The sequence below is a fragment of the Patagioenas fasciata genome, chromosome 35 (assembly GCF_037038585.1).
Source record: "Patagioenas fasciata isolate bPatFas1 chromosome 35, bPatFas1.hap1, whole genome shotgun sequence".
In the NCBI taxonomy this organism is placed as follows: Eukaryota; Metazoa; Chordata; class Aves; order Columbiformes; family Columbidae; genus Patagioenas; species Patagioenas fasciata.
In genome coordinates this window covers 826,336-853,153 of record NC_092554.1, presented here as the reverse complement: position 1 = coordinate 853,153, position 26,818 = coordinate 826,336, and the positions used below count along the sequence as shown (strand labels likewise).

At 49.9% G+C, this 26,818-nt stretch overlaps 1 pseudogene; it reads left to right on the top strand.

Moving 5' to 3' along the window:
- Positions 1 to 26,818, top strand: part of LOC139826100 (dynein axonemal heavy chain 9-like) — a 97,039-nt pseudogene that overhangs the window by 30,413 nt on the left and 39,808 nt on the right.

The following is a 26,818-nucleotide window of genomic DNA, read 5'->3' as shown; positions in this document are numbered from 1 at the left end:
TTACAGTTTAAGCAGCGCAGATTGTAATTAAAGCCAGAAAGTCTGTGAGTAGCCAGATGTTAACTGGTGTCAACATCTCCAGAGCAGGTTGGTTTGACGCTGGTGTGGGGAGCGTAGGAGCATCATCCCACAGACGTGGGTTCGTGTTATGTTTACCTGAAATCTGAGCTTCCTGAAAGGGTATAAAAATCCCAGGAAAGGTTTGTTTTGTTACTTCAGTGTTGTGGCTGTTGGATTTCCTTAATTGTGGTGCAGGAGGCTTCCAGTAGGTCTCTGTTCCCTAGGGCTGCCCTCTCCAGCACAGGGAGGCCTGACCATCCCCCTGCCCAAAGCAGAGGCAGGGTCCAAGCCAGCAGAGTGCAGAGGTGGATTCAAAGGTGCTGGGGCCTGATGAGAGCTGGGGCCTCTCAAATGTGAAATGCCATTTGCTGCGGAGGTGCTGAATCTCAGGGGCCTGGGAAAACATCAAACACTTCCCCCTTTCCCTGGGACTTGCTGCTGTTAGAGAAAAGTGTTGAGGTTCCAGAGCTCATTCCAGCTTGGCTCTCAGACAAAGGATTTGTCCAGCTCCTTGGAATCTCCTTGCTAAGGTGGGAAGCAAATGGCCCCAGGGGATGTTTTCCACCCTTCACCCTGGTGCCAGGGTTTGGAGCCTGTGACGTGCTGAGCATGTTCTCAGCTCCAGTCTCTGAGTGCTTCTGCGCTGCTCTCAGCTTTCCGTACTGAGGACTGCCTCATGTCCTCAGGTGCCTGCTTAGCAGCCCCTTCATGCCCTTCAGAGCAGATAGGAGCACCTCATTTTGCCTAAAGGGAGGATGTATTTGCAACCCTTCAACATTAAAGAATCTTCCAGAGCTCACCTTCCATGGAGGAGAGGGAAAGAGGGTAAGACATCCTTGACACCATGGTGGGGATGTCTCAGACATTCCAGTGCATAAAAGGGAGGGGAGTTTGGTTCTATCTCACTTGGCCTCCTGCTCCCTCAATCCCCTGCTTTTCCCTTCCTCCCATCCCATCCTCTTCCATCCACCTCCTCAAACTGCTCCCTTCACCCTTCTGCGCTCCGTCTTTCTTTCCTCTTCTTGTCATTGTGGACATAGTCACTTTAGTATTGTAGATACTCCTCACCCCTGCCATTGCCCATACAATATACTGAATTTCTGTCACCCAGCCAAAATGTGCCGTTTCAGGAGCATTTTCCCTCTCACAAGCCACTAAACTGAGCAAAGATTTTTTTTTTTTGTCTTAGAAGTGATATATTGCGTTGGAAGACCTTGCTGCTCCGTTTGTTGCAGGGACTCACTTCTACTTGGGTTTATAGTTTAATAACCCACTCAATCCCGTTCCATCACAACTCAGAGATGCTTTTGGTTGTGCCTCCTCCTGCAGGCACAGTATTGCTGAAAGACTGTATTGATGAGGATAGCTGAGAAGACCAGAGATCATCATGGCTTTTAGAGGCTGCACAGGGTTTGCTGGCTGGGTAGTTAACAGAGCTATATGTCTTTGATTGGGAAGCAAATCAGAGGCAAAGATCAATGGGAGGGAGATGGTCTGGACTAGGAGGTGTCCAGGCCCTTCTCAGAGCGTACTGCTTTGTGAATAAAACAGCAGGAACCCCCTAAGATCCCCAGAATTGATGGGAGGGTGTCTACCAGGTGAATGGGGAGGATTGTCTCACATTCAGCTCTCTGCCTTGTTTCTGCAGCTGGTGTCGGTGCTGAGGGAGCTGAGCTACCTGTCTGGCAGCCGGCTGGGAGCCATCCCACCCACGGCAGCAGAAATCTATTCCTCCAAGGAGTCATACCGGCAGCTGGCGGCCAACTTGGAGCTGATGGTGAACAGATACAACAAGGTCCTGAAGACAGTCCTGGAGGTCGAATACCCTCTCATACAGGAGCAGCTGTGGGATATTAACTTGAAGCTGAAGAAGGCAGAAGAAACACTCAACTGGAAGATGGAGGGTGAGCTAGCTCTGTGTTAGGGCAAAAGAGGCCGTACAGGATTTCACAGAATCCCAGACTGGTGAGGGCTGAAGAGACCTCTGCAGATCCCCCAGTCCAAGCCCCCTGCTCACGCAGGGTCACAGAGCAGATCACACAGGTGGGTCCAGGCGGGTTTCAATGTCTCAGAGAAGGAGACTCCACACCCGCTCTGGGCAGCCTGGGCCAGGCTCTGGCACCTCCCAGCAAACAAGTTTCTGCTCATGTTCAGATGGAGCCTCCTGTGTTTCAGTCTGTACCCGTTGTCCCTCACCCTGGTGCTGGGCACCACTGAACAGAGTCTGGTCCATCCTCTGACAGCCACCCTGAGATATTGATCCCATTGATCAGATCCCTCTCAGCTTCTCTTCTCCAGCTCAACAGCCCCAGCTCTCTCAGCCTTTCCTCAGAAGAAAAATGCTCTAGACCCCTCAGCATCTTGGTAGCCACCGCTGGGCTCTCCCCAGTAATTCCTTGTCCTTCTTAAACTGGGGTGCCCAGAACTGGACACACCACTCAGATGGGGCCTCACGAGTGCAGAGCAGAGGGGGAGGATTCACCTCCCTCGACCTGCTGGCCACACTCCTACTCACGCAGCCCAGGTACCATCAACCTTCTTGGCCACAGGGCACATTGCTCATGGTTAACCTGCTCACTTGGGTCTCATCAGATTCCTCCCATGTCCCCAGCCTCCATCACCTGGTTCCCAGTGACAGTTCACAGCAGGGCAGGGGACTCTCCAGCAGAGCCAGCACTGGGGAGACAAAGGGCAGCCCCCAGCCTGCCTGCTCCTTCCCATCTTACCTTGATCTGCTTGGGCTGGGGACAGGATCCTGATCCCTTCAGCTTCCCTCTGGGCTTTTGGGGAAGAGAGGCTGCCCTGTAAGCAGTGATGCTGAGGAAACGGCAAGATTGGGGTTTGTGAGAGCTGGCAAGGCTGGGGTTGAAGAGTCTGCTCCCTGCCCGTGCCAGCCCAAGTGACCCACTGTGTGGTCATGTCCCTGTGTCCCCACGGCACTGCTTTCTCCCTGAGTTGTGCAGGGCCTGGGACCCCTTGGCCCAGCCATCTGGCTTGGGACAGACTTCTCCCGGTGGGGGCCAGGGCCACCTCGTTATCCTTTCCAGCCAGATGAAATACTGTGGTTAGTGGTGAGGTTTGTGCACCGTGACTTTGGGATGATTTAACCAGTGTTCTTGCTTGATCAGTTTTAACTGCAAAGCAGAATGGAGGAAGACAATGTGTTTCCTCTTGGTGAAAGCAAACTGCTCGCTGTTGGAATATATATTTCTGTCATCAGGCTTGTGGTATGAACAGGAACAAGTGTCCTCCCTTGGGAACTTGCAAAGCAGAATTCCTCATGCTGAAAAACTCTTTCTCCATTGCACACCAAAGATGAAGGGACTTTCCTGCAGATGAAGTTCCCTGAATCTAAATGCAGCCCTCGCTGGTACCTTGGGCTGTCACAGCCTGTGTTTGTGGGGCTGTGGGTCCCTGCTCTAGTGACAGTGGCAGGAACACTCAGCCTGTTGTCCTTGTTCTCTCTCTGGTAGCAGATTAAATCTGGGCACGGGAAAGGGGGAAGTGTCAGACGTCCCCACGGTGCTGGTGCTCCTGGCAGAAAACAGAGGCTGCAGCTGTACCATGGATTGTTGGGGTAGGAGGGAGCTAGAAGTGACTCTTTTGGTTGAGGTGGTAAGTCTCTTGTGTTAATGATGGGTGAGAAATACATGAAACCGTGGGGGAAAAGTCTTATGGAGAGTGCACAAGAGCTTGGCCATGCAGCTCTGAAAAAAAGTAGTCAATCATCTCATTTTTTACCAGGTGTCTGGGATCACATCTCCATGGTGATGGATGATGTCCATGACCTCGAGCAGAGGATACAGAAAGCCAAAAACAATGTTGAGGAGATCCAGACCATGGTGGGATCGTGGGCGTCGCCCATATTTGTGAGAAGAGATTGTAAAAGAGAATCGCTGCTGAGCCTGGAGGACTGTCAGGGCCGCCTGGAACGGCGTTACAGCCTTGTCCGAGAGTCAGGGCAGAGGATTCATCTGCTGGTGAAGGTGAGGGGGGACCTTCTCCAGGGGTTTGTTGGCTCTTCATAGGCTCTGGGTGTCTCTCCGCTCTGGTGAAAATGTCCAGAGCTGCTTCACCTTAAAATTAACTCCCTTAACTCATTTGAAAAACTTACCTGTTGTTGATTAAGGAATACTTTGATGGGTGAGCTGGTACAGCTGAGTGTGCGGGGCTGCTGACCAGGCACCGAGTTTGGAGCAGGAGTGGGAGCCGATGCAGCCCAGTCTGGCTCCCAGTCCTGGTTCTTGTGAAGCCACTAGAGGGGAGTCGTGCATCAGGCTTTGGGATCCTGCTCAGAGGAAAAACTCCTCCGAAATATTCACCTTAAAATGGAGAGGCAGCTGGCTGTGGCTGACCTTTCTGCTTTAGGCTTGTTGTTCCTCTGTGGGAGCAGGAGGTGACGCTGTCAGTCCAGGGAGAAGCTGAGTAACAAGAAAAAAGCTGCTGTCTGAACCCTGGGTTTTTTCCAGTGGCTTTGCCAGAGCTGAGAGTCCTCTTTGCAGAGCAGGAGAAAGCCCAAATCTCTGCGCCTCACCTGCCCAGAGGTTTTAGCGTGTCAGGGACAGCACCTTGGCTGGAAGGCAGATGGATTTTAGGTCCAGCCCACTCCTGAGGGTCACCATCTGGCCTTGGACTCTGGAGAGACTGGGCTGACCCTCTCTGGGACACTGAGCCCTTGTTGCTCACCTTACTTCACTGTCTGCACTCAGCCTTGGGCTTCTGACCCACTTCTGTACCCTCTGAACCCACGGCGAGGATTTTACTATGCCCACGTTGTCCTGCTGCTACAGCTGTGACAGGCTCAACCACCTCCAGCTACACCCAAAAGATGGGAACACTTCCTAAATTGACCGGAGAGAACATGGGGCTGTGGCCAAGGCAGAAGGGCTGGCACCGCTGCTCTGGTGGCTCACAGGGCAGGACCAACTGCAAAGCAGCATGAAGGTCCTGGGGAGGGAAAGGCACCGTGGCCCAAAATAGGATGTCCCCATGCCTCTGTCCTGCTGTGCTGGTCAAACCTGGAGGAACAGCAGCAAAGGGGCCAAGAGCTGGTCTGCTGTGTTTCCCTTGGGTGTTCAGGTCTTCTTTTGAGCAGGTGAGTCTTGAGGCTGCTGAGAGAAGAGCACAGAGAGTTTGGGTACGTGCACCCACAAGCACAGGCAGGACAGTGAGATGCTGGCTTGCATTGCCCTTTTGCACCAGGATGAGGCCTCTGGAGTAAAGGTTCAGTAGAACACCAGTGACAAGGGGGCATTGTCAAATACAAGGGCATGGGACGGTGAAGAGGGGGTGGTGCTTTCAAATGGGCATTCCCATAGTGTTCAGTCCTGTGAAGTTCCCCTTTCTCTTGTGTCAGCAAAATGTGGAGGTGAGTCTGCAAGGCACCAGAGCCCTGGCTTGCTCTGTTAACAGTTTAATCACTCAGCGTTGATGTGTAAAGTTGGGGAGCAGCAACTCTGGGTTGACTCAAGCCCAATTGGCAATGCCACTCTATCTTGAGGAGGCTGAGGCCAGACCTTCTTGCTCTCTGCAACTGTCTGAAAGGAGGTTGGAGCATGGAGGGGGTTGGTCTCTTCTCCCAAGTAGTAAGAGATAGGATGAGAGGAAGTGGCCTCAAGTTGCACCAAGGAAAGTTCAGATTGGATATTAGGAAAAAATAATTCACAGAGAGGATTGTGAAGCTTTGGAATAGGCTGCCCAGAGCAGTGGTGGAGTCACATCCCTGGAGGTGTTAACAAATGGACAGATGGGGTTCTTAGGGACATGGGTTAGTGGTGGAGTTAGGTTATGGTTGGATTCGATGATCTTGAGGGTCTCTTCCAACCAGAATGATTCTGTGATCTCATGTGTGCCAAGCTGCCATGCCACTGGGAATGGCACCCTCTCCTGTGTCCCCAGAGATGAAATACAGCCAGCTTTGAACCCCTGGCAGCAGACTGCAAGCTGGACCTTACGTTTTTTTTGAGCCCGTGCCTGTGTTGAGAGCCCCTGGCAGGCTTAGGAGAAAGAGCCCTCAGAGGGCATAGCAAGGCCGGAACAGGATCACGGCAGAGCCTGGGAGGTGCAGAGGATGGATACCCAGGCTGGTCTTGTGGGTGTGGAAGAGGAGACGCAAGAAGGATGGGGCCATTCTGTGGCCTAGAAAACCGTGAATTTCCTGACTGTGAACTTGCCTGGAGGTAAGGAACGCAATAAGCTGAGAAGGGAGGCTGTAAGCCAACCCTTTGTCTTCTGATCCCAATCTTTAACTATTTTCACTTGGTTTATTTAAAAACCCTTTTCTGAATTTTAAAGTTCTCTTGTTTTGAGATGACCATTTGTAGGGCAGAGGTGTAAGCAGTCCACTTGGAAGGACTCATCCACCCAAGGTAACATTATACAGGCCACAAGGACTGAGGCTTCGTGCATTGGGATGAGCCTTTGGCCCAGGTCTGCAAAGCACCCTTGAGCCCTTTGGCCTCAGAGAAGAGGGAGGAGAAGGTTGCAGGGCTGCTAAGTCTCTCACGCACTCCATTTTTACCTTGTGATTATTTTGAGTTGCTTCAGATGACAAAGCAGCCCTTGACAGAAGGAGAAAATTGTGGCCATGCTACCAGCAGCAACATCCGTCTGTCTGGTTTCTCACCCCCCGCAGGGCTGGTACCTGTGTGCTCATTGCCATGAGTCCTCAGCTGTGGGCAGCTCTTGTAGGACCGACTCAGCCCCGCTGTATTTCAAAGTGTCGTCTTTTTCTTCCAGGAAAACCAGAGCCTCTTACTTGCAGACCCAGCATCTGACATCTGGAAGGCCTATGTGGATGACGTGGATGAGATAGTTCTGGATGGATTCTTCACTGCCATTGAGTGCTCACTCAAGTACCTCCTCGAAAACACAGGTAACTGCTGGTTCCTCAGCTCTGGCCGTGATACCATCTTCAGTCTCACCAAAAGGAAGTTTCTGTTTTGTGCTTTGACTTGTGGTGGTCTTTCTACTCTGCCTCTTGCATTGTCTACAGCAAGTGCTGGAGGAGCCTCCAGACTCAGAGGGTAACTCTGTCCCCTGGTCACTGGAGCAAAGCCTTGCTCAAGGGAAGGGACAGAGATGACTGTGCACCATTTGCTGGGATTTGTGAACAGACAAAATTGAGGCATCATTCCAAGTCTGTTCTTGGGCATCAGCCATCTCCTGACCTCCCATGCACAAAGCATCAAGGTGACACAACCTTTCGTTTGTGGAGAGTCTCAAGAGTTGGTTCTGTGGATGAAAGACGTGAAAGAAAAACCTCCATCACTGAGGAGTGAGGAGAGGGGTCACCAAAGCAGAGCTCCTGCCTAAGGCTGCCACGGAGGGTCACTCTGCTGAGAGCAGCTGTGTCCAGCTAAAGCACATCTTCAGAACGCTTCCCTCCTGGATGTGGAGGCACACTGAGCTGGAGAATTGCATCCAGTTCCTCACCATCTTGTTAAAAACAAGCACAGAATTTCACATTTGTGAAACCAGTTGGTGTTTTATTTTTTCATGCCTTTCTCCACTAAATTAAAGAGCCTCTTGGTTCCTGTTGTTTTTCTCCTCTTTAAGTACTTATGCGCTGTAATTGTTCAGCTCTCAGACTCCCTTTTGATTAGCTGAAGAGCCTGGTCTCTTTAAGGCTTCCCTCCACAGCATTTTTCCGGTCCTTAAATCACTTGTGTCTCATCTGTTCTCCAGTATCTCCTGTGGGTACCAGAACACCAGCTGGTTTGGCAGCCTCCCCTCTGCGTTGTATGCAGACACAATGTCACTGGACCCAGCGAGTGGGTGTCCCACCTGCCTGGTGTCCCTGTGGGGCATGTGTGTGTCTTGTGGTGGGATGTTAGTGGTGGCTCTAGATCACTTTTCTCCCCTTCAAAAATAACCTGGCACCTCTGTTCTTCCCTACCAGATCCCAAGGCAGGGCTTCCTCCCCTGTTTGAGGTGCAGCTGGATTTGGTGATCCCAGATTTGATATTTCAACCCTCCTTGGACCCTGGCACAAACGATGGCTTCTACGACGTGGTGGAAGGTCTTCTCAACGACATCTACCGGATCTCATCGCTGGTGCCCAGGCTGGCTGAGCACAGCGGCTTCCTCCACTACCAGGTCCGTGGCTGTGGAGCTCCCTCACGCTGTGTGGCAGTGAGGAGGTGCCACGCTGCCCCCGCATCACTGCGAGCTCCTCTCCTCTTCTCTCCAGGCTGACATGGAGGACATGGCTGACCTGGCCGACGTGCGCCATGAGCTGATGGGGCGTGTGCAGGCCGTGATGGCGGCCTGCTGTGATTACCGCAGTGCCTTCGACCACTACTCCTACCTGTACGGGGAGGACAGAAAGGAGTTCTTCCGCCAGTTCCTCCTCTACGGGCACATTCTCACTGCGGCAGAAATCGAGGCCCATGCAGAGAACGGGGTCCCTGAGTCACCTCCCACGCTGCAGCAGTTCCGAGAGCAGATTGACTCCTACGAGAAGATCTATGAGGAGGTGAATCGCATCGAGCCCATCAGCATTTTCCAGAGTTGGATGAAAGTTGGTGCTCGGCCTTTCAAAGCGTCTCTGCTGAATGTGATTAAACGGTGGAGCTTGGTGTTCAAGCAGCATCTCATGGACCACGTCATGCACAGGTAGGAACCGTTCTACCTCTTCTTCCCAGAACCAAAGTGGGTTTCTCTTGTGTTGGCTGGGCTTTATCATTTCACACTGATAAGCAAAAGGCTAATACAGGAGCAAGAGGAGGGGGCACACACCCCCTGCCAGCTCCATCGCATCTCTGCTAACTTTCATCCCCTCGTCTCTGCTGGGAGCAGCTGGTCCAGCTGAGTGTGTAAAGTGCAAACAGTTCCACGAACTCGGTACCATCGACATCCTGCGAGCTGATGCTCCTACGACCTACTGTGTGGTGTTGGACAGGATGTCTGTTTGTCTGTTCATCCTGGTCCAACTAATCTAATCTCTTCTAGGGCTCTATGCTTATTTTGTTGAATTTGCCATCAGTAAAGCTGCATTAATGCCATGAGATACTTGCTCCGTTTCTAAATGCAGTGCTCTTTTGAGTGCACTCTTTGTAAAAAAAGTAATTTGGGTTGCCTGGCATGAGCAGTCATGGGGAGGCAGTTTCAAGGTTACAAAAAGGAGGAGCTTTGGATGTAAGTTTTGCATTAACATGTGTTCCCTGCTCTGAATAGCTGCTCAGCCGCCTGGTCTCTGCAGGATGATGTGTTAGGTGATTTATTTGAGTAGTAGCAGCTGAAGGATGCCACAGGGCTTGGATGCTTACGAAGAAATATTTACAGACATATGTACTAGTGAAGGCTGCTGCGTGTGGTGGCTGCTGTGATCTCTTGTGTTCTTTTCAGCACGATAATTCCTGTGCAAAGAGGTTTTTGCATAGGTTAGAACAGGCATTTAGGAGTTCTTATTAAGAGCTCCTGACTCAGCAGTTTAGTCTTTAATAGGTGAAGTGTTTAGGGCTCTGTTTTGGTCCAGCAGCATCCACAGAATTTAAGCGGGCACTTCAAAAGTAAGCGTTTTGAGAAGGGAAGAATGGAAAGGACCAAAGATCCAGGAGCCCATCAAGCTCTGCTAACAGTGTCCAGCAGCTGGTGAGATCAAGAAGCAGGTAGGGAAACTTCCCCCAAATAGTCTCCTTGTCTCTAACCATTCATACCTGAGGACTTTGAGAGTCATGGGTTGTACCTTTGTATCTAAAGACCTGGATGGATTTTTTTTTGTCCCACAAATGTTCGGTTGCTTTTCTGAACCGCTGTGAATTTTTAACATCTGCATCCTTCTGCAGCAGAGACTTACCCTCTGAAATAAGGCAGCGTGCGAAGAAGAATCCCTGTTTGTTGTAGCTTTACAACCTACCAGGTTCATTTGTTGAATTCTTGTATTGGAAGAGATGACATGAAAACTGTCCTTTCAAATTCACTCTCTTCAGACCACAGACCCGAGCTCACAGGTCTCCCTTATAGAATCATAGGATAGAGTCATAGAATCTGTTTGGTTGGAAGAGACCATCAAGATCACAGAGTCCAACCATAACCTAACTCTGGCGCTACCCCATGTCCCTGAGAACCTCATCTATATGTCTATCCAACCCCTCCAGGGATGGTGACTCCACCACTGCCCAGGGCAGCCTGTTCCAAGGCCCGACAGCCATTTCTGTGAATAATTTTTTTCCTAATACCCAATCTGAACCTCCCCTGGAGAAATTTGAGGCCATTTTATCTTATCACTTGCTACCTGAGAGAAGAGACCAACCCCCTCCATGCTCCAACCTCCTTTCAGACAGTTGCAGAGATCAGGTCTCCCCTCATCTCCTGTTCTCCAGGCTGAACAGCCCCAGCTCCCTCAGCTGCTCCTCGTAAGACTTGTGCTCCTCAAATGCCTTTTCTCCAAGCTGTGAAGTCCCAACCCATTTATCCGTTCCTCACAGGAAGCTGTACCACATCTATGGATCCCTGTGAGCATGAACTGTGGTTCTGATGCCCTCAGCATGTTGCCATGTGATGGGCAGAGTTAGCCAGGCCTTTCCCTCTCCGTGCCAGTCCAGCTGCCTGGATGATTCCGGTAGGAACTGCTCTCATTTGGTGCTTTCCTGTTTTGTGTTCTACAGCTTGTCTGACCTGGACGAGTTCATAAAAACTGCTGACAAAGGTTTGAGCAAAAAGGTTGAAAAAGGCGATTATGATGGTTTGGTGGAGATCATGGGGCATCTCCTGGCCGTTAAGGAAAGGCACAGTGTCACCGATGCCATGTTCGAGCCCCTGAAGCAAACCGTCGAACTGCTGAAGACGTATGAGCAAGAGCTGCCGGAGGAAGTCTATAAGCAACTGGAGGTGGGTGAAAAGCTGCGGTGGGCACGGCGGTTTGCCAAGTAGCCAGCGTCAAAGAGTATGAGCTTAAGAGCATTGCAGGAATATTTAAAGCCCCACTCCCTGTCATTAGAGGGCCTCAGTGGATAGTATTTTACTATTGTGGGATGTGCCTTAATAGCTCTAAATTTTGGAGTTATATTGAGGTTTTTCTTTTAAAGCAGAGATTAAGCCTTTTGTTATGTATGAAAAACATAGAATTGCCTGCTCCAACTCTCAGCGATTACTCTTGAAAAAAATTAATGCGTTTTCAAATACATCTGTTAATTAGTTTGAATTATAATTATTTTTAAATAAGCCAGTTCTTGGCAACTGTGGAGATGGGAAGGATAATGTTGGCAGAGGAGTCGCCTTCTCATAGGACTTCAGTCCTCCACTAGGTCTATAACACCCAATCTGCTTGACCCAAAGGACATCACTGGGAGCACGTTATGAAAGTATTTCAGCACCTTTCCACATCTGGCCCTGATGAATCAATTTTTCTTTGGGGAATTCTTCTCATTTCTGGACAGGGGACCATGAGGTGAAGGCTGGAAAAGCCTGTGGGATGCCCAGCCAGCCTTGGGGAACTGGCAGCAGTCACCATGTTACGGTGGAGGAGCGTGTGGCTGCGTACTGATGGATACCCCTTAGTCACGGGGCGTTGTGTGCAGAGGGCTCTGTGTAGGACACCAGGTTTAAGGCAGAGCTTTTTGGGGAGAAGTTCCTCCCTCTGCTGCAGGCTTGGATGGGACCTGAGCGGGGTTTAGCAATCCCCCAGTTTTCTGCTGGTGCAGCCGTGATCCACGGATGGTTGTATCACCAAATCTGACACGGGTAAGGGTCCTAAAGATAACTGGATTCCTACAGACACCCTGAAAAACAGAAGAGCTGCATTAAATGAATGTTTTGGCTGCTACAGCAGCTTCAGTTCAGCATAAAAAATGGTGCTATGGGGAACCCAGCTCTGCTGATTCCTCTGCCCAAGAGCCGCTTGCTTGGTGCCTGTTTGTGCGTGTAGATTTGAACAACTGATTTATTTTTCTGACAGAAGAAATGAGGTATGCAGGGCAGCCATTCAGATGGAGGAGATAACAAAACAGTTTCGTTCTTTCTGGCAAGTGACAGCAACACATAGTTGAATAATTCATTCACTGCTGTACACAGTAGGAAAACCAAAGTAAGTTCCTCCAGGTACCGCTCCCTCCATGGCCATGAAGATGGATGGGCTGGAGCTGATAGTTTGTATGAGAAGGACAAGGAAGCAGCTCCATGTGTGCCCTGCTATGGTCATGGATAGTGATTTCTACAGAGACTGGAACATGAAGTGCCAGAAAGAGACCCCTCAGGAGGGACTGGCCCTGCTCTGGCCGCCTCTGCTGCCTCCAGGTTATTTCGCTTCTTTGCATAGTGTTGGTGCATCTCCATTAGTCTTCTCAACTATGTGCACTGGGATGAAAAGAAGCCCAAAGTCTTTCCTGTAGGCTGGCACAGTACCTGGGGAAGTGGGAGAGCAAAGCTGTGGGACTTGAGGACAGCAGAGCCCTGGCTGGTGTCACTGTCTGGGGTGAGGATTTGGCTCGAGAAGTCTAGTGAGAAGAGAAGAAATCAAATCTCTTTCTAAATAAAATCCCAGGTGCAAAGGGTGGATTGTTAGCAGTGCTGTGCACCAGCAGCTTGGATGCAGTCCTGAGAAAGAAACTGTCTTATTTAGTACTAATATTATACAGGCAGGCTGGAGGGATTTGCCCCAGAAAGCTCTGTAGAAGTCCTTCTGGCATAATATCTTCTGCTCTAAGAGCTGGCTGGAAATTTCCCAGGCTCTGTTTCTGAATTAGCTCTGGGAAGCCGGACGATCTGATGAACTTGCATCCTCAGCCCACCCTCCTGCCTCCAGCCAGCTCTGGGTCCCGCTGGGCTCGGTGTCAGGAGAACTGTGCTCTCTCAACCACCGAGCCATCCTGGGAGCCCAGGATCTGGTCTGGGACCCTTCTTCTGAAGTTATTTAACATGTTTTTGCAATCAGAGCAGTCAGTTTTAAAGTCTCAGTCTTCATTCGTCTTCAAAATTGTGGATAACTGATAAGTTTTATCCCAAATTGTGTTTAGCTTTTGCATCACAACAAAACTTCCTTGCAGTTTTAGGCATGGAATCTGTTGCTTTTCCTGTTCTGTGATTGTCCATAAACAGATCAGTCACATCTTATATCAAATAGCAAATACTGCCTACCGTCATTTAAATTTTGCTTGCAGGAGCTGCCAGAAAAATGGAACAATATAAAGAAGCTGGCGATAGCTGTGAAGCAGCGTGTGGCTCCTCTGCAGGCGAACGAAATGACAGTTGTGCGCAAGAGCTGTGCGGCGTTTGATGTTGAGCAACACAGATTCAGAGAGCGATTTCGGAAAGAAGCACCATTCAGGTACAGTGAAATTATAACATCAGAGAAGCCCTGAGGAAGAAAAGCTTCATGGGATCATCTCGGAGTGTCCTGAGGATGTGTTCTTGAACCCTTGCATACATTTCCTACCTGCTCACGGTGTTGTATCTGTTATGCCCTGGGTGTTTTGTCCCTGCAAACACTGTAAGGTGTTAGCAAGAGATTCAATCTGGATGCTGAGTGCACAATATTGCTTAAAGGGGTTGTCAGCAGTGCCATGTGGCTGCACCATCAATGGGTACTATAGATGTATCATGTCTGCTTTGTGTCTCAGAGGCACCATTTGTTTTATGTTTTCTTTAGAAGTTGTTACAATATCACTTATGAAGAATAAACATTTCTTTCTAGGTTTGACCCCAAAAAGCCTTATCAACTGCTGGATACAAAGCACATTGAGATTAAACAAATGGAGTCAGCCATGACCTCGATTTATGAATCAGCTGGTCTGTTTGCAGTCATAGTGCCAGACTATAAACAACTGAAGCAGTGCCGAAAGGAGCTGTGTCTTCTCAAAGAGCTCTGGGATATGATCTCCCTTGTGGGCACTTGCCTTGATGACTGGCAGACCACCAAATGGGCGGATATTAACGTGGAAAACATGGATCTGGAGTGTAAAAAGTTTGCAAGAGAGATTCGGAATTTGGATAAGGAGGTGGGGGCGTGGGATGCTTTCACTGGGCTGGACAGCAAGGTGAAGAACATGCTGACGGCCCTGAAAGCTGTGGCAGAACTTCAAAATCCCGCCATTAGGGAAAGGCACTGGAATCAGCTGATGCAGGTGACGGGTGTGAGGTTTGTGATGGACTCGGACACCGCGCTGGCTGACCTCCTGAAGCTCAACCTCCATAACTTTGAGGATGAGGTTCGTGGCATTGTGGACAAAGCGGTACGAGAAATGAGTATGGAGAAAGTCCTGAAGGAGCTAAAAATGACTTGGAGCACCATGGAGTTTCAGTATGAGCCTCACCCCCGGACGAACATCCCGTTGCTGAAGTCAGACGAGGAACTCATAGAAACTTTAGAAGACAACCAGGTGCAGCTGCAGAATTTAATGACATCCAAATGTATTGCTTTCTTCTTGGAGGAAGTGTCCATATGGCAGAGGAAGCTGTCCACAACAGATTCCGTCATTTCTCTCTGGTTCGAAGTGCAGCGTACGCGGTCTCACTTGGAGAGCATATTCATAGGCTCAGAAGATATACGGGCACAGCTTCCTAAGGTATGAAATCCCAAATCCTATTTTTCCTGTGTGGAAAGCGTTGAAGAAGAGCCTCCATTACACAGAAGAAGGTTGTCTATATTGCCGTGTTCCCCCAAGCAGGACTGTTCTCTTGCTGCATTGCTTTCTTGGAGGCTCCCTTAATGCTACAGCAGTTTCCCCAGTGTTGCCCCAGGATGTTTTTGTACTGTTGGTTGTGCCTGAACCCTGCTGAGAAACTGTTTTTCCTCCCCTCCACCATTGCACAGCAGATGCAGAGTTCCTGGAGGCTGAGCAGGAGGCTGCTGGCTTCCTTCAGTGATACAGGCATGTTCCCTCTTTCCTTGGAGGGGAGAAGACGGAGATAATTACTCAGATGGTGCAAATTGTCAAATCAGAGCTGGACCAGGCAGCTTTGCAGTATCCGCTTCCCTGCCTCCAGTGCTGGTGCAGCGGGAGAGCAGCTCTTCTCCCACTTCAGCTTCAGAAAATTGAGCAGAGTTGTCACTGATGCCCTCCTCAGGGTTGTGACCTCCTCAGGGCTGTCTTTGAGTCCAGCTTCCAGTCTTATTCCCTATTCTCTTGATTATTTAGAAAATCTTCCAAGCTTGTTCCTGGCCCCGCTGGACCACTCGCAGCCCTGTGGAGGAACCTGCCTTTCACTCACGAGTGACCCACAGTTGGCTGTGTGACCCCCGTCCCTGTTCACGAGCAGCATCGCTGACAGCACCACTGTGGGACGAACACCCACGAGGGGATGTGCGCAGCCCATTGACCCCTGGACAACACACTGTTCTGTCTCCAACCCTGCACTCTGCTCTGCTTGGACTGTTCCTCCATCTGCTTCAGAGAGCACGCTGTGCTGAGTGTCCTGGGGGCAGTTTTTGGCCCCTCACACCAAGAAAGCCCTTGTGGTGCTGGAGCAAGTTGAGAGAAGGGAATGGAGCTGGTGAGGGGCTGGAGCACAAGTGTGATGGGAGCGGCTGAGGGACCTGGGGGGTTCAGCTGGAGAACAGGAGCTGAGGGGAGACCTTCTGATCTCTGAACTGCCTGAAGGGAGCTTGGAGCCGGGGGGGTCGGGCTCTGCTCCCAAGGAACAAGCGCCAGGAGCAGAGGAAACGGCCTCAAGTTGCACCAGGGGAGGCTGAGGTTGGATCTGGGGAACAATTTCTTCCCCAAAGGGCTGTGGGGCATTGGAACAGGCTGCCCAGGGCAGTGCTGGAGTCACCATCCCTGGAAGATGTATAGATGAGGAACATGGTTTAGTACTAGATTTAGGTTATGGTTGGACTCAGTGATCTCAATGGTCTCCTCCAGCTAAATGATTCTATGATTCTGGGCACACCTCGCTCACTGGGCAATATATACAGGTGCTGATAACCAGTGCCCTGAGGCTGTACCATGTGCCAGCAAGCTCTTAATATCCAGGAGCTATCTAATGTCATGTATGAAATTGCATCATGATTTACATTTGCATCCTGCTGGGCAGCTGTCTGCATCTCAGTAGCTGTCTGGCAGTGGTATGAACCATAGAACCATAGGATGTCCTGACTTGGAAGGACCCATCAGGATTGTCAAGTCCAACTCCTGTCCCTGCACAGGACACCCCACAATTCACCCCATGTGTCTGAGGACGTTGTCCAGTCTCTCCTTGAACACTGTCAGGTTGGGCCGTGACCCCTCCCTGGGAGCCTGTTCAGTGTCCAGCACCTCTGGGTGAAGAACCTTTTCCTCATGTCCCACTGCCCTCCCTGGCACATCTTCTGCCGTTCCCTGGGTTCTGTCACTGTCACAGAGAAGAGCTCAGCCCTGCCCCTCCTGCTCCTGCTGAGGAACCTGCAGCCCCATGAGCTCTGCCCTCAGTCTGCTCTGCTCCAGCTGAGCAAACCCAGGGACTTCAGCCGCTCCTCATACGGTTTCCCCTCCGAACCCTTCACCAAGTTCATGTCCCTCCTCTGGACACCCTCCAGTAGCTTTATCTCCTTTTCTCCTGTGTCCCCAGCCCTGCACACAGTGAATGCTCCAGGTGAGGCCGCCCCAGCACAGAGCAGAGCGGGACAATCCCCTCCCTGCCCGGCTGGCCGTGCTGTGCTGGATGCACCAGGACACGGGGCCCTCTTGGCTCCAGGGACACAGGTGGCTCAGTCAGCAGCTTCTCTTCCGTAAAAGAAAGACTGAAGCTCAAAGTCTCTGTAGCTGAGCACCCTCAGGATGCATCCAGGGCTGGGGGGATGTGCTGACAGGCTGTGGGATGCTCACCTGGAGCTGGATCTGTGGCGTGAGCGTAGGGAGGGCTCAACCTTCCAGATGGAGCCTTGCTCCTGGGGCTGAACACAGGGTAGCGTGGAAGTGTTACCTGGGCTGCTTGGAACACTTGTTCAGTGTCCCGCCTCACTTAGGAGGCCTGACCTGGGAAGAAGGGAGGAGCAGAGATGTTTTGAACATAGCTTGCTTTATTCTTCAGTGTTTAGCTCCAGAAATTCAGAGTCCCTGTTAGATATGGAGCATAATTGTTGATGTGGGCCTCCGGTGCTGACGTGGGGTTTCCGTACCCTCATTGAAGGCAAGGAAGGGCTCTCCTCTACAAGAGTCATCATACCCGTTTTGTGGATGGGTGTTGGGATTCCTGTGCTGTAGCAGGAGGGGAGGAGTGCACTCACATGAGGCTGGTGGCCTTTCCACGGTGTGGGAGCATCTCCTGCTGCTGCAGCCAGGGAAACTTGGTACTTCACCTGGACATGGGAGAGAGAGATTTATGAGGTTTTCCAAGGGGAATTAAATCCCATGAAAATGGTTGGTCCTAGACATTGCCTCCTGCATGGAGCACTTTATCCACAACCCCTTTGGGATACAGTGACAAGAAGGCAAGTGCCTGTTTGCAGACTAGTTTCAGGCAAGTCAGTGGAAGAGCCATTCTGGAATGGTGGAGGGGTCCCTGTCTGCACTGGACAGAAGGTTTTCCCCTCAACCCAAAGACAGCACCCAGAGGATGGAGACCTTTAGCACAAAATCCATGTTTTACCATGAACATGTTTGTGTTGCTTTTTAGGACTCCAAACGCTTTGAAGGGATTGATGCGGACTTTAAAGAACTGGCCTATGAAACTCAGAAAACCCCAAATGTGGTTGAGGCCACCAATAAACCAGGTCTGTCCCAACAACTGGAGGACATTCAGAGTAGGTAGGTACAACTTCAGTCCCAGGATTTTGTCAGAGACTGGGATCAGCTCTAATAAGTTGGTTTAACCTGTGCTCCAAGGCTTTCCTTCTGGACTGTGCGTTCTTTGCATTCACACATTGAGTCTTTTTATTCATGATCCATCACCCTGAAGCCCCCAAGGTGGATTCTGGCTTTGCGTATGTGCAAACTCTTATCTTGAATATTGATTTGCACACATACAAAGCTAGGCACTCAGTTGGTTTTAATAACATGTGGCCTCACTGCCACCCCAAATTTGGTGTCTTAAATATCTATTTAGCAGTCCAAGCAGGGATATCTGCAGCAGAGCTGATCCCATGTGCTTTAATTAACAAAATTATCTTGGTGTGTGTACCCTTCACAGATGGTATAACTAAACTCCCTGAGAAAGACCTTAATGTCCAGAGATGGATACAGTTCTCACCTAACATATGAGCTACTCTACCTGGAACACACCTAACAAGTTAACGTGAGAGCTGTTGTGTCAGTAATAACTATCCATTTAAAATAGAGATCTAATTTTACTTCCTAAACAGATAAGGCCCGTGTTCCCCACAGAGGACTAACTGCGTGTTATTTATGAACTTTGAAAGCTCAGCAGCAGTTTAACATGTAAACACTGAGAGATTCATTTTAGAACGGAGCAAACAAGTTTCTTTTCAGGCTTCACAAGCACAAAAAGCTGAGTAGGTTTGAATCAGACTTTAAAATGTGCTCATTAGAATAAAAGCAGTTTTGGAAACTTTCATCCTAGTGTGAAATCACCTGTGGCAGTTGAGAGCTTGTCTAAAACAGTAAGTCAGACTGCAAAGCCTTTCTAGCCTCTTCTTCCACCTGTGTTTCTGCTTTTTGGTGAGGATTCTCTGACTCTTTGTCTGTTTGACCCTTGGGAGTGGAGAGAGATCTATGAGTTACTATGTGCTTTGTTATCTATTTGGAAAATGCTGTAAAGGACCAGCCTGCAGGCTCAGCTCATGTCTGGCATTTCCCCATGGGAGGGGAGAATCTGCTCGATAACCCAAACTGTAGCACGACACATTAAAGGATATTCACCCGCCTGTCCTGGGCTCTATTTTTCTGCTCTTCTCCCCAGGTTGTCCCTGTGTGAGAAGGCTTTGGCTGAATATTTGGACATGAAAAGATTGGCCTTTCCCAGATTTTACTTTGTTTCTTCAGCAGATTGATTGGATATTCTTTCCAATGGCACCAACCCACAGCTGGTAAGCCTTGCACTATGTCACCTTCACATTTTCCAGCTGTCAGTAATGTCAGGGTGGAAGATGCTGTCTAGGGACTCAGCTGTAGCTTATCCTTTCTTGAGTGCCTTTTCTCCCACCCTCACTTGGATTAACAGTAACTCTTTCACTGCTGGCCTTCATCTGTCGTCTCTGAAAGGCAATGCGCACACTGTATGTTGTCCCATCTGTCCCTGGTGATGCTTGCAGATGGTTCTGAAAGCACTGCACAGAGCAGAGCTATGTTCTTGATACCATAAAAACAGTGGGTTTGTTTCTGCTGGGATACAGTGAGGTTGGGGGAAACCATTTCTTGAGGATCTCAGCCAAAACTTGTTGCTGAGCTTGGTTCCCCAAGCTGGGATGCCAGCAAACAGCGTCTGTTGTTGAAAGAGCCACAGACCGATCATTCAAATGTGACAGTGTTGACAACCGAGGGCTTGGAGACGTCTCTGTTTTTAGGCAGAGGAGACATCTGCTAGTCAGCCACTTCTTCCTTCCCCCATGCAAAGGTCTTTGGGATGGCCTGTTCACAGGGGAAGAGCAGAACACAGCCTGGAAGAGGTAAGACAGCTGGTGGTCAGACAGTGGCTGTGGCCAAGGCAGGACTTCCTTGGGTTGCCACCCACCCCTGCACAGCTCTGCTTGGCCTTGTTTGGGACGCATCTTTTATTCAGAGGTTGGTGCATAAAACCAGTCAAAACGTTCACAGCAAAAGGCGAGTGTTGGATGATGAACAAAGTCCTAATTCTGTCTTTTGGTAGCGAGTATTTTCACTTTCTTCAGGCTTTCCACCATTTTCAGTATTGATGTGAGCACAGGAATGGAGCAGGTTTGCATGTGTATTTGGAAATGCTGTTGTTTACCTCTAACCTTTAACGCTGCTTCTATCTGTGTCTGCTGCTGGGTGATTTCAGCCCACAGAGTATCATAAATACATAGTTGATTGATATTTAAAATGAAGAGGAAAAAAAAAACACAGGAAGCAAAGATACTGTGTTGAAATGCTCTGTTGAGTAAGAAGAAATTCCTGGTGTTTTCTGTTATTCAAAAGTATTTGCAGTAAAATCAAAGTAAATGTCAAGCAGTATCATACATAGATACACTCTCAGCCTTCCCAATGTAGTTTCAAAGTCTGATGATTCCTAAAGGAGGATTAAATACACAATGACATTATCCTCGTGAACTGGGTGCTGAACTTGTGCAGACTCAGGTGCGTTCGGGCTCTGGCAGCAGGATCGCAGCAAGTGCTGGGGTTGTGTCCGAGCCCTCCAGACTGGACAGGGTCTGGGAAGGGGCAGCTGGGGATTTGTGACCAGAAGCTTCTACATGTAAGAAAAAGTTTCTACGGTTTACTTACGGTTTGAAAAGAGATAAGCTTATGGCCTCAAGATACGCTTAATGGCCTCAAGTTGTGCCAGGGGAGGTTCAGATTGGATATTGTAAAAAAATTCTTCCCAGAAAGGGCTGTGGGGCATGGGAACAGGCTGCCCAGGGCAGTGCTGGAGTCACCGTCCCTGGAGGGGTTTAAAAGACATTTAGACGAGGTTCTTAGGGACATGGATTAGTGCCAGAGCTAGGGTATGGCTGGACTTGATCCTGAGGGTTTCTTCCACCCAAAATGATTCTGTGATCTGGGGGGATGCTGAGTGCCCTGTGCTTCTCAGAGTCACTTAGCACCTCCCAGGGTTTGGCCCTGCTTGTATGTGTGTGAGAAGCTGCGTCCACTTGCAGCACAGCTCATGAGAGGGAGGGTTGTAGTTCTTTGTGAGTCAGTGAGTCAGAATTAGATGGACAAATCCACCTCCACCCTTCCTTCTCTGAAAGCATCAGAGCATTGGGCATCTCACGCAGAATCCCAGAATGTCAGGGTTGGAAGGGACCTGGAAAGCTCATCCAGTGCAATCCCCCCATGGAGCAGGAACACCCAGCTGAGGTTCCACAGGAAGGGGTCCAGGGGGTTTGAATGTCTGCAGAGAAGGAGACTCCACAACCTCCCTGGGCAGCCTGGGCCAGGCTCTGACACCCTCACTGAGAAGAAGTTTCTTCTCAAATTTAAGTGAAACCTCCTGTGTTCCAGTTTGAACCCATTGCCCCTTGTCCTATCACTGGTTGTCACCGAGGAGAGCCTGGCTCCATTCTCCTGACACTCCCCCTTTATATATCTGTAAACATGAATGAGTCCCCCCTCAGTCTCCTCTTCTCCAGCTCCAGAGCCCCAGCTCCCTCAGCCTTTCCTCACACGGGAGATGCTCCACTCCCTCCAGCATCTTGGTGGCTGCGCTGGACTCTCTCCAGCAGTTCCCTGTCCTTCTGGAACTGAGGGGCCACAACTGGTCACAATATTCCAGATGTGGTCTCCCCAGGGCAGAGCAGAGGGGCAGGAGAACCTCTCTGACCTACTGACCACCCCCTTCTAACCCACCCCAGGTACCATTGGCCTTCCTGGCCACAAGGGCCCAGTGCTGGCTCATGGTCACCCTGCTGTCCCCAGGACCCCCAGGTCCCTTTCCCTCATTTCTCATCTCCCCTATGGGAGTTTTTCTACCTCTCTGCTGTAATTGAGAGAGGCAGCTCCTGTCTGGGACTGCTTTGGGAGCTTCCCCTTTCTGTGGGGACGTCAATCCTAGGAGAATCTCACCTTCGTTGGCGTGGGGCGCGCAGTGATGCAGTTGTGTGTTACGCAGTGGTCTGGAAGAAGTGCTGGTGACCTGCTCAGCTCCCAGCAGGCAGATGCTGATGTTGAGAGCCCACAGCATCTCCCTGTTGGCTTTGCAGACTCAGATGGAGGTGAACAGGAAAGAACTGAATTATTCTTTTCCTTCTGGAAGAGTGCTTTTGGTGAACATGGTTGTTCTATAGGAGGTCTGGGCTGTTTATCATAGGTCTTAGGCAGAAATAAAGATCTTTCTTCTCCATGAAAGAGAATTTAGGATATTTCACTAGCACAAAATCAGTTTCTAGTAGTGGAAAAACAGGAAAGTTCATAGTGAAGAAAACTCCACGTTGTGCTGAGAATAGGATGAGGTGGAGAAATGGCTACAGACTTCTCATCACTACATGTAGGGAAATTTGGGGTAGGAGTCATGAGGTGTTTCAATGTTTTCTATGCTTTTGCTCTGTATGGAAGATTTCCCAATGGAGAAACATGATTTATTAAGGCATGTCTGTTTTCTAAATTACGTAGAAATAGGTGGAAGTATTACAAGAGACAGCAAGAGGCTTTTGTTGGCAGTATGTTGGCCACATTTGAGAAGATGTGGTGCTACCTAAATATCCAAGATATTTTGTTAACATGATTTTGCTTGTGACATGTATAGTGATCTTCATTCCGCTCGTCCTATCTCGGTTGCTTTATTTATACAACCCGTTTTGCAGGTGCAACGTCATCTTTCCAAACTCTTTGACAGCTTGGCCAGGATGAAATTCCAGCTGGACTCTGAGCAAAAGCCAACCAAGGTTGGCCTGGGAATGTACAGTAGAGAGGAGGAGTACGTCAGCTTCAGCGAGCCCTGTGACTGCAGTGGGCAGGTGAGAGGGAAGTCCTTGTCTATCAAAACTGTCCGGTGGAGTCTGCTCCCCTGCCCCTCGTGTGAGATCCCTTGCCAAGACGTCATAGAGCTTCACTGCTCTCCCCTGGTGCATGAGAAAAGCTGGAAGAGGTGGTGATTTAGTACCTCCTTACACCACAACCTTTCGTGTCACTCTGGATAGGTCCTCACTAAGGGGGGACGTGGATGTCGCAGTCCACTGTGAGAGAAAGAGCTGTGCCGTTTTTCTGACTAGGTTTTTAATTTGATTTTTTCTAAGACCTTTTGAAGGTTAGTCTTAAAGCTTGCTACAAATATCCTCGGTGAGGGAGGGGATGCAGACTGAAAAGAGACTAAGCTATTCCATAGTACCTCTGCACGGGTGTGTTTGGCAGGAGAAGGCCTTTTACCTGTTTCTCAAGTCTTCATTATTTCATACCACGAGTGAAAGTATGAAATGTAAGAATCAAGCTACTGCTCAGCTTATCTATCCTGGTAGTTTCACCTTTCTGCACGGTCTATTACAGGAAGCTAAAGTACGTAATACCGGCTACTGAGCTCCCCAGCAATGGAGCTTGCTGCGTTCAGTCTGTCTTCTTGTTGAGGGCTTTGCCTGTGAAATATGAAATTCAGCAGGAATTGTGTTCCCAAGTTTGGCAGCATCTTTCTTCTGCTGCTGGCAGACTGCCCACATCCCACCAGGGATTCTGTCATGGCCTGGAGGTGGAACACACCTGACCAAATTATTCATTGACGGAGTTCATTTTGGTTCCTCCTGTAGCTAGAGTTCAAGAAAAAAATCTGTCTTCTGTTCTTGGTGTCTGGAAGTAGATGCTAATCCTACAGTACCAGAATTAGCCAAATCTACCCAGTCTGAAGGAGGCTGTGAGGTTTGGTTAACTCATAGAATGTCCTGAGCTGGAAGGGACCCACCAGGATCATGGAGTCCAAGTCCTGTCCCTGCAGTGACAACCCCACAGGTCACCCCGTGTGTCTGAGGACGTTGTCCAGTCTCTCCTTGAACACTGTCAGGTTGGGGCTGTGACACCTCCCTGGGAGCCTGTTCAGTGTCCAGCACCTCTGGGTGAAGAACCTTTCCCTCATGTCCAGTCTAAAGAGAACTGAGATGCTTGCCTCATTTCCTATCTTCACTAATTACCAAAGGCACTTAAGAAGAGCAAATGTGTTACTGGGATTTAATCTCTTTTCCAGGTTGAAGTCTGGCTCAGTCATGTACTAGACAGCATGAGGGCTGCTGTGAGAGATGAGATGACAGAAGCCGTCATGGCTTATGAGGAAAAACCAAGGGAACAATGGCTCTTTGACTATCCTGCCCAGGTATCTGCCACTGCTTCTTATCACCACTCAGGCTGGCTCGTGGAAAGGTAGCTCTTGGGTTCCCCATCAGTCCTGCCCTTCCCTTCTTTCAGCAGCTGTGGACAGGCATGTTTCTGGCCTCCACCTTGCTATCCAGGAGAGAGGGAGGATGAGTTGTCCTTTATCCTGGCGGTCTCCTGATGGAGTTTTCAGGCTGAGCTCCATGCTCTGGTTGGGGCTCTTGGTTGGGTGACAGAGCCCAGGGGCTTGGGCAGTGCAGTCTGTACAGCCAGAGCAGTGAGAGGTGCAGCAGGAAGGCAAAGTGGTGAGGCCTGATAAGAGTGAAGAGCCCCTCAGATGCACCTCTGACAACCTCGTGGTCTCCAACTCTTCCTCCTCTGCTGTGTCAGGCATGTGAAAGGTGCTGATTTACTTATAACTAGCTGCTAAATGTGTCTATCACTGATATGGTGTTTTAAATGAATGTCATGGAGCAGATCCTTGTTGTACTGTCTGCTGTGACTACTGTATGAAAAAATACTTAATTTCATGTCACGGATGTTTCATCCTTGATCTCCCTGTGGATCCGACACTCTTGAACATAAGGAAGCTTTGGTATTTTCCCTGATACTGAACCAGCCTATTTCCCTAGGTGGCGCTTTGCTGCACCCAGATCTGGTGGACAACCGAGGTTGGGATTGCCTTTGCCAGGGTGGAGGAAGGCTACGAGAATGCGATGAAGGAATAGCACAAGAAGCAAGTGACCCAGCTGAACACCCTCGTTACCATGCTGATCGGGCAGCTCTCCAAGGGCGACAGACAGAAAATCATGACCATTTGCACCATCGACGTGCATGCTCGGGATGTGGTGGCAAAGATGATAGCACAGAAGGTTGGTGTTGGCAGTTCAGCACAGTTCTGTGGGTGCTGGAGAGGGGGCTTCAGGGGGCCCAACCACTGGCCATTCAGATCACTGCCGGTCTCAGTGGGAGACGTATGACTAAATTTATTTCTACAATGTTTGTAGTAAGTGTGCAGAAAGCCCCTGTAAGCCTGCAGAGCTGTGCTGTGTCATGGCCCTGCAACACCAACTTGTAGTTGCTGCAGATTCACACCAGGAGCGAGAGCGCGGCACGGCGTCCTGGTGCCAAGACATGTGCTGGTGGATGATGGTGCTGTGTTGGGAGGCTGCTGGACTCAGTCTCAGTTTTGACTTTAGAAAGTAAGAAAAAGCATTCAAGCTTTGTTCTTTGTAGCGTCCTTTGTCTGGTGTGGGGCCACAGGGACTTATGTGGGACTCCCTTCTCCTGCAACACCTCTCCCACACTACTCCCCTGTCCCTGACACCATGCCAAGTGTTTAGCCTTGCAGGTGGGTGGGAAGATGCCCTGAATGTATTGGGTTGTGGCTCTTCCCTCATCTGTGTCATCTCAGAGGCAGCCAGGCTGCTCACAGGGTTTCTGTCTTCAAGGCTCAGCTGGGCTCAGTGGTGCCTCGGTCCAGCCTGGGGTGAAGTGATGCATCTGGACCTGCCTGCTGGTTGTGCAGAGAGCGCTGGCCATGCCTGTCTTTGTCCACCTGTCCCCAGTCTGTTTCCTTGGTGCTGTCTGCAACCTCTTCCTTGTCTAGATGGCCTCTGCTCCTTCTCTCACTCTGGTTGCGTTATGAGACCTTCTTCATGACTTGCTGCTTCTTAAATCTATTCAGGAGTCTTTTTGTAAGGCTCTTTCTCTTGGCCATTAATTTTTTCCTCTCCCACCAATGTGGTCACTAATTTGGTTCCTCCCCTTTACTGATGGGAGATGGGGAGGTGACATTTCTCACCGCATTGCAAGGAGGCGGCCTTCCTCACCACACCTGCCTTGCAGTGAGGACCAGTCATCCCCCATGAAAATTTTATAGCAGTCGCTATTTTGGCCCCCGAGCTGCATGTGTCTGGCATCCCCGGCCTTCCTGTAATGGTGTTTGTGGGTGTGTTGCAGGTGGACAATGCCCAGGCCTTCATTTGGCTGTCACAGCTCCGGCACAGACGGTCAGATGAGGAACGGCACTGCTTTGCCAACATCTGTGACGCCCAGTTCCTGTACTCCTATGAATACCTTGGCAATACCCCTCGGCTTGTGATCACTCCGCTGACCGACAGGTAAGTCCCTGGGACACAATGTCATAGCTGGGCTTTGCCACACAGGTAGAGAGAGAGATGCCAACCAAAGATGGATTTAGTTCAGACACCTGTATCCCTCTTGTTCTGTCTCCATGTCCCAGCACTCCAGTGGTCGAGCTCTAACTCTTATCTGGTTTTTGGTGGTACCCTCTGGGGAATTTGTACATCAGATCCCTGGGTGGGATTCAGCTCACACATTAAAACACTTGTGGGTGTCTTCCTGTGCACAAGATGTCCACAGTCCATAAAGCTGGTGAGTCTAGAGAGCTTTCATCCCATCTTGAAGCAGACATCTACCTGGTTGCCTCAGTGGGGACACCTAGGGTTACTTGAGATACTCTGTGTTGTCCCACCTGGCTTCCAGCTGCCAATCCAGAAGTGTAAAAGTCTCCTATGGACCCCTTGTCATATCTCTCCACCCTATGTGACATTTCAGCAACCAAGAGCATCTCAGGTGGCTCTAGTCACCTGTGTTAGTCAGCTGCGTCAAGCCCCCAGGTATCATCAGGTTTTGTTGGCTATATTGACTACACCTCTGTGGCTTATACAGGTAGTATAGATACTCACATGTGGACACCACCCCAGTGTCCATCATCAACATGATGGAGAAACTTTGGGACTTGCTGCAGCTTTGAGTTGGGTTCACTCATAGGCCACCTGAGCAGGTTTCTGTCAGTGACAGGTCTTCCAGAAAAGCTGTCCTTTTCTCATACTGCCTGAGATGTGCCCAATATCCATGAGTTGTATGAGGATCCAGAGAGAACACAAGCTGGACATGAAGAGGTTTGGGCAGACCTTGGTGGAAGATGAGTATCTCTTGGAGAAAACAGA